The sequence below is a fragment of the Parasteatoda tepidariorum genome, chromosome 6 (assembly GCF_043381705.1).
Source record: "Parasteatoda tepidariorum isolate YZ-2023 chromosome 6, CAS_Ptep_4.0, whole genome shotgun sequence".
Lineage (NCBI taxonomy): Eukaryota > Metazoa > Arthropoda > Arachnida > Araneae > Theridiidae > Parasteatoda > Parasteatoda tepidariorum.
The window spans coordinates 30,391,040-30,401,152 of record NC_092209.1 but is presented as its reverse complement, the minus strand read 5'-3'; the positions used below and the strand labels follow the sequence as shown (position 1 = coordinate 30,401,152).

General features: G+C 30.1%; 1 long non-coding RNA gene across 1 annotated transcript; it reads left to right on the top strand.

Annotated features, from left to right (window-relative positions):
- Positions 1-538: 538 nt before the first annotated feature.
- Positions 539-6,592, top strand: LOC107442977 (uncharacterized). Its single transcript, XR_011636983.1, has 2 exons — positions 539-678; positions 6,257-6,592. It is a non-coding gene; the product is annotated as an uncharacterized lncRNA (long non-coding RNA).
- The last annotated feature ends 3,521 nt before the right edge of the window (positions 6,593-10,113 follow it).

Below are 10,113 nucleotides of genomic sequence, written 5' to 3'. Positions count from 1 at the left end.
CAATTTTTTAATATATTATACTTCTATTTGGTCATTAATTTCATAGCATTACTTAAAATGTACTGTATGACATTTAAAATTTAATTTCAATCTTCTTAGAGAGAAAAAAATAACATTAAGTTGGATGTTAGGAGAAAAAAATGAAGAGATTTATTCTCGAAAGTGCATTAGAATAAAAATTCTTACATAATATGCAGTCGGCAATCATGGCATAACTTTTACTTCATTACGCTTAAAGTACGCAGTAAGTAAAAAATGTGTTATAACAATATTACGTCGTTTCTAAATTTAACTTCATAACTAGCATGCATGAAATCATAAAATTCTTCACAATGGTTTCATCTGAAAAAGACATATCCGTGAAATAAAAACTCCTGTTGAATGTATAATATTGGATTGACATTTCGTGATCTTCCCTCCCATTCATATTGTCGCAGAATGTCGGAATTTTTGTTTGCACAATGAGATGTTAAATTGAAGTATTCTTTTTGGAGGAAACTTCCAAAGAAGAGACCTCGGAAATATTATTGATGGCGCGTGGCGGTCAAAATAAAGTCGACGTCATCCAAAACAATAAATACTGCTGATGGCATGCATCTTCGCTCAGTTTATATCCTGAAAAGAATATGAATCGTTTTATTTTCTTCCTGGTGATCGTTGCAGTTGTTGGACTTGCCCGTAAGTAAATTATAATTTTTGTATGTATACAAAATGTATTCGTTATCTTTACCGGCATCGGTATAACTACGGGTGAAATTTTAAAGGACGGATTTATCATTCACCAATCATCAATGACTAATTTATAATTTCTGAGTATTAGGACTTTTCAGAAATTGATCCAAATAAAGCGCGAGATAATGTCCAAATTACGGTATTGTGGGGCATTATCAATTAACAATTAAATTCGTGCAATAAATAAATTGATTAATATTTAAATTTTTTTAATTAATTAATATTCGCTTATAGATGTGATAGAGCCGTAGTGGCTCAGGGGATAGAGCGCTTGCCTCCCAATGAAGTGAACCGGATTCGAATCCCTGTGATGGCTGGTCGATACGAATTCCGCACCTGGCTCACACCGACCACAGTGCTGACTTAAAATATCCTAAGTGCTAGACGAATCATGGGTTAGTTTGAGAAATAAAATTTTTGGAGAAATATGACGGCCGGTAATTTTTTTTATCCCTATCAGAATTTTTTTTTCGAATTTTGGCAGCAAAAAAATAAACGGGCGAACTCTATGAAACGGAACCAGTTGCTAATCCTAACCGCATCCAAATGATCCTGATCATGGGTTAAAGTCCCCTTGCTGTCAGGCTAATCTTAGGATGTTTTCCTCTTCTTGCAACGCAAATGTGTGTTAGTTCTATCAAAAAGTCCTCCACGAAGGCAAATTTCTCCCAATACTTAATCCAGGAGTTCCTTTGTCTCCTGGATTGAGTTCAAAATTGCAAGACTACGGAATTGAACATTGGTAGTCGTAAGCTCATAAATTGAATCGACTGTTCAGAGACGGTGATATAATAGTAAATGTGATAAGCTTAGTTACTTTCACTATTATTAATTAGTTTTTGAAACTCTTACAGTAGAAACCATTCATAACGAGCCCAGATTTCACGAGATTTCGTATTTAATGTGAGAGATGGATTGTTTTGTTTGATACAATATGATAGAAATGTATGAGAATGCATTCTCATAGCGAGTAATTTTTTCACTTTTCATAGGAAATATTTTTGGAAGCATGAAATAGTATCAAAAATTGTGGGGAAAAATCCCCCTAATAAACTATTAATTGTTTAAAAATTATTAAAATTATTTCCGTTCGTAATTATTGTAAAATATGTATCTATGTCACTGAAATATAGTTGAAAATTTTTTTAAAGTTATCGACGACAGTTGCAACCTTTTCAGAAAGGAAGAATGCCAATCAGGGTCAGTCCTGTCTCGAACTAATTTCGATACGGTTTGAATATCGTCGAAGAACCTGAATGGTTGCCGAAGCATTTACGATTTCAGAATTACTTGTAAGAAAAGCAGATTCCAAGCCCTTACCATTTCTAGAAACCATGGTTTTTTGTTCAGCTGTTTAAAATGTTGAAAAGACTATTTTTTTTTTTATCCGTGAAAGAAAAATTCGATATTCTAAAACTCTTAGATGAAGAAGAAATAAATGTTTCAATAAATAGTAAAATATGCGAAACGAAGAATTCGGATTTCGTGAGCGACAGGATTTAGCAAGCATTTTCTATTGCTCGAGTCCCTTGTTATATACGGATCTCTCTCTCTCCTACTGTATTATAAAAATAAATTCTAATACTAAATATTTTTTAAAAGAACAGCTACGTAACTACCTCAAAACTAAAAGGAACAAAATGATAAAATAAAATTTTAAAAATTGCATTTTTATAGTTGACTTAAGAGATTTTTGTCAGACCTACGTAAACGTAAAGCTGCATTACTTGATCAACAAACTTGTATTTCCCCCACTTTCTCGAAAGTGATGAGCCCTACGTTTTCATTCATTGTCTCACAAAAATGTAATTATTTCACCCTTTTAAATAGACTTGAAAAACATAATTTTAAATATTTATTTTATTTTGTTATACAATATATATATATAATGTCAATAATTAAACTTAATTTAAATGCACTGATGCATTTTCTAAGTACACTCTTGAGGTAGAATTTATTTACGACTTCAATTCAATAATTAGCAGCAATTATATTGTCTATATGAAGTCGTTATAACTACCTACTTCGTATTTCATATAAATTTGAATTAGAAAAATCAGCAATTTTTGGTTGATACAAGAAGCAAATTTTGAATGGTAAAAAACTTACCTTTTTCATCAGTTGAATATTAACTTTCATTTACAGTGAGTGGATTACAATTTTGCATCAAAAATGTCAAATATAGAATTTTTTTTGAGTATCAAAACTTCCGACAGTCATTGAATTTTCCAGATCTGACCTATTTTCTACTTAAAGGAACTTCTTTCACTCGTAAAACGATGTTTATATATTCCTCAATTTTTTTTTTAATATAAAATTTGTTCTTACTTGGGGAAAAGAAAATTCGTGAAAAATTTTATTCCTTTGTTTCTTACATAAATCTTCTGGCTAGTTTAGTAATTTGTTTACATACACAGGTTAGTGCACTGAATACTAAGTCAGATTGAAGAACAGATGGCATAAAACAAAAAAAGCATATCACATAAATACTGGATTACGGTGAGGTTCGAACCCGTTACCTCTATGCTTTTGAGCGTTTGGTTGAAGGGTGATACCAAACGGTAATAAAAACACATACAGCAATAGTTTATTATTAACTTTTGTCAAATTGAAGTAGGTAGATTGGTAGGTACGTTATTTACGTCACACTAGAGCTGCACAATGGGCTATTGGCCGCGATCTGGGAAAGATACCAAAGAATGATCCGAAGACATGCACAATTTCGATCCTCTGCAGAGGTGAAGGCTCTTCCGCTTTGGTAGGCCGATGACCTGCACGCGAAGTCGAGCACTTTACGCTAGAACAGTTTAACGAAGACCCTCGGTCCCTAAACAGGATAATCAAAGTGGCCATCCACCTGCTTACTGACCAAACCCAGTGATGCTTGACTTCGATGTCCTAGTGCGAATTGTGTCCCTACAATCAGTCCAGTGCGGGACGTCAAATTGAAGTAAAACTTTTAGAAGGGCGTCACAAAGATACGCACAGAGATAGTAAGAAAATCGAACCCGCTACCGATAAATTTATTTCAGCGAGTAACTCCCCACCCAAAAAAATATTCGTATTTTTTTTATAGTGGTCCCTCTATAGGAATAACAAGACCAAATGGGGGAGGATTCCAGTTTTTTCGCTCATCTAATTGAAATGCGAATAACTGGTGTGAATTCCGCTGCGGCGTAGTAAATTCACTTTGAGGTACGTTTCAAAACACATTTAATTTCTTCGTGTAATGTTTCGTTGAATTTTGTGGTACAATTTTGTGGTTGAATTTTGTGGTTAATCTTTAATTGTTCAGTCAATCAGCCCTATGCTCTTTAACACATGCAAAGTTTCCACTGGGATATTCTTGACCATCCACTTTACAATCCTGGTTTAGATTTTTTTGATTACCACTTGTAAAAACGCTTCTGCCTGAATTAAATATTCATTTGAAATGAACAGAGATGATTTAGTACCTTTGAAGATAATTTTTGATGAAGAGCTGAGATGATTTAGTTATAAATGCTTAAAGCACGAAGATTATTTTTTTAATGATTACGTGACGCGATTTCTCAAACACAATGGATGTTTTATTTTTTATTAATTTCAACAAATTTTGAATTCTGAGGTACGCAAATTTTTACATTATTTTAAGGTACGTAATTTTAAATAACAAAATATAAAATTTTAGCAAAATCGGTGGAATTGTTTCTGAGTTATCTAATATACCTACTTCACCTATTATACACTATTACACACTAATTATACATACCTATTCAATATACCTGCTTTTCAACATACCTACGCCACTTAACTAAGAGGAAAGGGATAAGCAAATTACCTATGTAGCTAACAGGAGAGAAAACTGTGTTTGAGTGATACTATAGTAAGAATTATTTTTTAAAAATCAGTAAAATACTTAATTTTGAAAGAAAAAAAAATTGTGTAATCATCGAAAGAAGATTCGCGATTTGCTTACTTTGCAGATTTTGCATAGATCATGCAAATTATTTTAAAGAATAATTCACTCAAAACATCTCTATAAGTCTCATTATGTTTTTAAAGAGATAGGTGAAAAAGAAGTTTAAAACCGAAAAGAAAACGATTTTGAACAATATTACTTATTAAATCGTTCGCAAAAAAAGAAAAAAAAATCGTGTTTTTTACTGGAAAGTATTTTTGAATTTTTTTAAAAAAAGCATATAAATCCGTTTTTTGAGTAACAAAATATTTTGATGGAATGGTTTGCGGTTTTTGCTGAATTTGAATACTAATTTTAGTGAATTTCTTACAAAAAAATTTTACAACTCTCTCATAAAAAAGTTGCATACTCTTCAAGATTAACTATTTGAAATAGCACTTGAGAGTTTTAAAAAATTCTTCAGGTTTTTGCTCAAGCATTTAAAGAAATAAAATTTACCAGTCGGCAGTTTTGAACAGGTAATACTGTTGTTTGTTTTCAGTTGCTTAACCTCCGGAAATTGATTTGAAAGACGCTGAAAGTTCAGTTTTTTTTTTTTTTTTTTTTCAACGTAAATTATGTAAAAACTAAGTTAAGTTTCAAAAATCTAAAATCAGGTACAAGTGTAAATACCAAATTACTTGCTGAATCTTATAATATCAGAATTTAATTGACATTTTATCAGAAAATTCCCAAAAGATTCTAGACTTATCTCTTCTATCCTGATCATCTTGTTTTTAAAAAAAACTGCCATGTAATAGAGTAAATATCAATAATCAGTTAATTTGTGAAAACTAAATAAAAATGATTCAGTTAACTCTGAGGGAAGATGCTTATTAATAGTTAGAAACAACTAATTAGCATGCTTTAAGTTATATTTTGGAATGAAATGATTGCATTCTAGTCATACCAATCAAAAATAATTCGTTGAGTTTTTTTATTTTATAATTAATTTAACGCTTATTTCTGCGAGGATTGCGGTTGTTTATGAACAATAAGATTAGCATGAACAATAAAATTTAATTTGACGGACATTAAATTATATTACTTCACAGAATAAATTTTACATATTTCGATATTAAAGCTACAGAATAAGAAAGAGTCATTAAAAAAAAAAAATCAGAAAAAATAATTTGCGTTTTGTCTAATTAATGCTTATTATTTTAAGAGGATTGTTGCAATTGTCTTAAAATAAGACTTGCTATTCTAATTTGGGGATTGCATAGTAAATAAAAAGAAAATGTGTTTATTTTTATGGAATTTTATGTGTCTAGAATATTTGAAAAAAGTTAAAACATTTTGCAAAACTAAAGGTGCTTATGGTCAACACTATCTTACAGGTGAACTTAGTATTAAACAGCCTGCGAAGAGACGAGAGTGCGCGGTATCGCCCTTGTTAAACTGTTCTACCGTTTAGAGCACGACTAACGAATATACATAGGGAAAGAACAACATTTAGGGGCATAGCATCAGAGATTCTTGACACGGGCTTGCACCCTCCAACAGCCACCCATCGTACATTTTTTCAAATTTCAATGTATCCACTGATAAGTAAATGTTCATTGTTTAAAATTTACTTTTTAGATGGTTGTTTCATAAAAGAGTGCAAAGGAAATTGCATACTGTCTTATCCCAACAACGGAGGATGTCCAACTTGCGAATGCAACATTCCACCCCCTCCACCTGGAGGAATGATGTGTTCTCCACCAAAATGCAAAGAAGATTGCGGCATCGACTATTCCACCGAACCGTGTCCCAGTTGCAAGTGTTAATAATTTTAAGTATCGATACTGATACCAGTATTCACGCGTTTAAGAGCTTAAAGTAAACCTCACAACTCGTAACGACTCTACCACATTTTATTGTCCAACTGTACAAGAAATATTATGAATAAAGTTATAAACTTCCAATTAAATCTCATTTTTGTTGGTTTCGTTTTCTTTACTTTATTAAATAAATTATAAAGCTGACTTGGGCAGGTGATGTTCAAAGTGGGGCACAAACTTAATATGTATAGCAAGTTGCCATAAATTTGATCCCGAGAGGGACAAAAATCTCTAAAGAGTAAGCAGTTAGTGCTGGTTAATATTGATTCTTAACCTTCAAGTGCTGATAATCCGGTTATAAGTGAGAAAAAATTATGTTTAATTGATATTTTGAATATACTGACACTCTGGATTAACCCATAAAAAATTTACTTCCTTCCATCAGCATTTGTAAAAGCTAAAACAGAAAATTAAAACAGAACTGATAACACCCAATTTTTCCAGCCAGAGAAGCTCTTATCTTGCATTTGAAAGATTTTCCAGCAATAGATTTTACAGTGGTCACTTTTTTCCAAAATCTAAAAGCCCTTAATTTCGGAGAGTCTACCGTCATTTATAAATAATTTACTCACGTTGTTTTTAACGACACTTGAACAAGCCAAAGTTCATCTGCCATTCACCTTGCGAATTAATTCAGGAAGGAGCAACCTCAAGAGCTACTTACAGGGTTCCCACTCTTTTATCAAAGTAAAAATTAAGCACTTTTAAGGACTTTTATCAAAAAAATTAAGGACTTTTTTTGTAGAAATTAAGGACCTTAAAAATGATTATTTATCATCAAATAAAACATCATAGATTAATAATAATAGATTAAAAAAATGGAATAGCTTTTCTTCAACTCAGTCATCCTTTAAAAAATTTAAAAAAAAACTAAATAAAGAAATGTTTAATACAAATAATCTGTATTTAATTAAGGTTAAATTGCATTTAATCACCTCACATAGAATATAAAGAAAAACTCAAAGAATTCAGATTAAACATTAAAATTTTCTATTTTACAAATAGAAAGAAATTGCGTAAACAGATAGAAATATATAAATTAAGATATTAAATTCATTAAATTAATAAAAATATTATTTTGAGTGACTAATACTAAACCAAGACAAAAAAAAACTAACAAATATAAGTTTGTTGAGGTTAAGACAATTATTTTAAACTAAGTAAAACCTAATTATAATAAGTTAAAGATTTATTAAAATCACAAAATATAAAAAATTTAATGATTAAAATCAGAATATATTCAGTACCTAACAATCAGCAAAAAAGAAATAAATAAACTACAAGGAAAACTTATTAATTAAAATTAAGAACTGAGAAACAGAAATGATAGTTAAAATAAGTGCTAACAGAAATATAGAAACACAGGATAAGGCAGGATGTAAGGATCAATTGAAATAAAAATGAAAAAGTTCCATATCTAAAAATTGAAAATGAAATGAAATAATTCATTAAGTACAAAATTTATTGTAAATGAAGGGAAAAAAACAACAAAACATAGTGGAATCAGAAACATCATTCATAAAAAAAGATGGAATCAGAATTTATCCTATTAAAAAGTATTGTGTCTTGTATAGATATTAAAGGAACTAAAATAATCGACGATAAAAAAAAATTGTTCGTAATAAAGTATTGTCTGAAGTTATAAAACAATAATTTGTCAAATAAATCAAAGGTAATGAAAATTGGATGCAAATATGGATTATATATATATATATACTATTACTTATTATAAAATAGGGAATAATGAATAGTGATTTGGTGGAATAGTCAAATATCTGGCCAAATAAAACGGCCACCTACCCAGTGATTAAATAACATTTAAAAAAAAAATCCTCAAGAATTTTTATTGTTTATGTAAAAATAGGCCTGGGCATTGTAAGAAATTTTATATCGTGATAGATCGTCAGTCAGACATCGCGATGTATCGCAATTTACATATGTTTGAAATTTATCAATGAGAGATCTTTAAATCAATCAAAAATAAATTTATAACAAAAGAAAATGTTTAATTTAAAAAAAAAATTGATTCTATAACATCAATAGCATTGCTTAATTTTTTCAATTAAAATAAAGATGGATTGACTTAAGACTGTCTTAAGGATTGACTTGCCTTAAAGTAAAAACAAACACAAGCTTTACTTTAATTTTTTTTAAAATTAAAAACGACTTAGATTTTTAAAAAATAATAATAAAACTGTTACAAAATATTTTACATACATTACAAATTTAAAAAAAAGGAAAATGACCACTTAAATAAAACATTTTTTAAATTATTCGCTGAAAAAAAAATGTGCTTTTGAAACATTGTTAGACTTTTGTAAATTACTTATTTAAAATAATAAAGTTGTATTGACTAATGGTCAAATGGTTTTAAAGTTAGTTTTTTTATTTATTTATTATTATTTTCCTTTCTGAAAATGAAATAGACTAAATATTTAAATGTTTAAAAATAATACTCACTATCTGACAAATTATTAAACGAACATGTATTGAAGGAATTTTTTAAAAAATATATATATATATTCTATATTTAAGTTGTTAGTTCTATTGTTAAATTATTGAAAAGCGTTAAAACATTGCTTAACTATTCATTTATTTTAAAAAAATTTAGTCATTTTAACTAACAACCAAATTAAAAAAAAAGAAAGAACACAAACTCTGTTTCAATTTCCACAAAAATAAAAGCAAATTAATTAAATGTAGGCTTTGTTCTAATTTTTTTAAACTAAAAGCGACTGAATATTTATTGGTTTAAAAACTAATCAAATGATTTTACTTAATAAACTAAACTCAATGGCGCGACAGCCCATAGAGGGCCAAGGCCTACTGTCCTCATCTCAGTTTTCTTAACCTTGGGCTCTGGGGAGCAACGTGAATTAAATAAATTTTTAAAAAAATTTACTTTTTATGACAAAATATAAATTACTTAAATGCAAAATATTAAATTGTATCACTTTTAAAAAAATCAATAAAGAATCTTTTTTTTAAATTCATGATTTCGTTTCAGTAATATATTAATTTCAGAACGAAAATTTAAGACAACAGCGATTGAGCAACGATCGCCAGCCAAGTAACAGTAGGTCTGCTGAAAATAATTGACAACGTTAAATCCAAACAGAAATAAAGTGATGAAATAATGCGCAACGATCGCTAAGTAGCAAAAGTCTCACTGAAAATAATTTACTTGAGACGTTACATTAAGTCGAAATAAAACGCACAGCGAACGCAAGATAAGGCCTTGTACACATGAGGGCGTTAGACGCCGCGTTGAGCGCTCGTTTGTCAAACGCGCGTTAGCCAAATACATGGAAACAAAAAACGCGCGCTTTGAATCAACGTCGCCAAAACGCGACGCTTGTAGTTTTCACTTCAACCGCTACGTTTGCAGCGCGCTTCGAGTTACTATACTGGGCATAAGTCCCGCTGAAAATAATCTTCAAGAAACGAAAAATCCCAAGGTCAAAAATGGCACATAAGGAAACTATGCATCGCGTTCTATATTTCAACGCTGATCCTCACTCTTCGTTATTCAATATCACGAAACGAACATCATCTTCGTAGCTAAAAATGTAATCAACATCTTCGCAGCTAGACGAAATCAAAATAGTCTTCGTC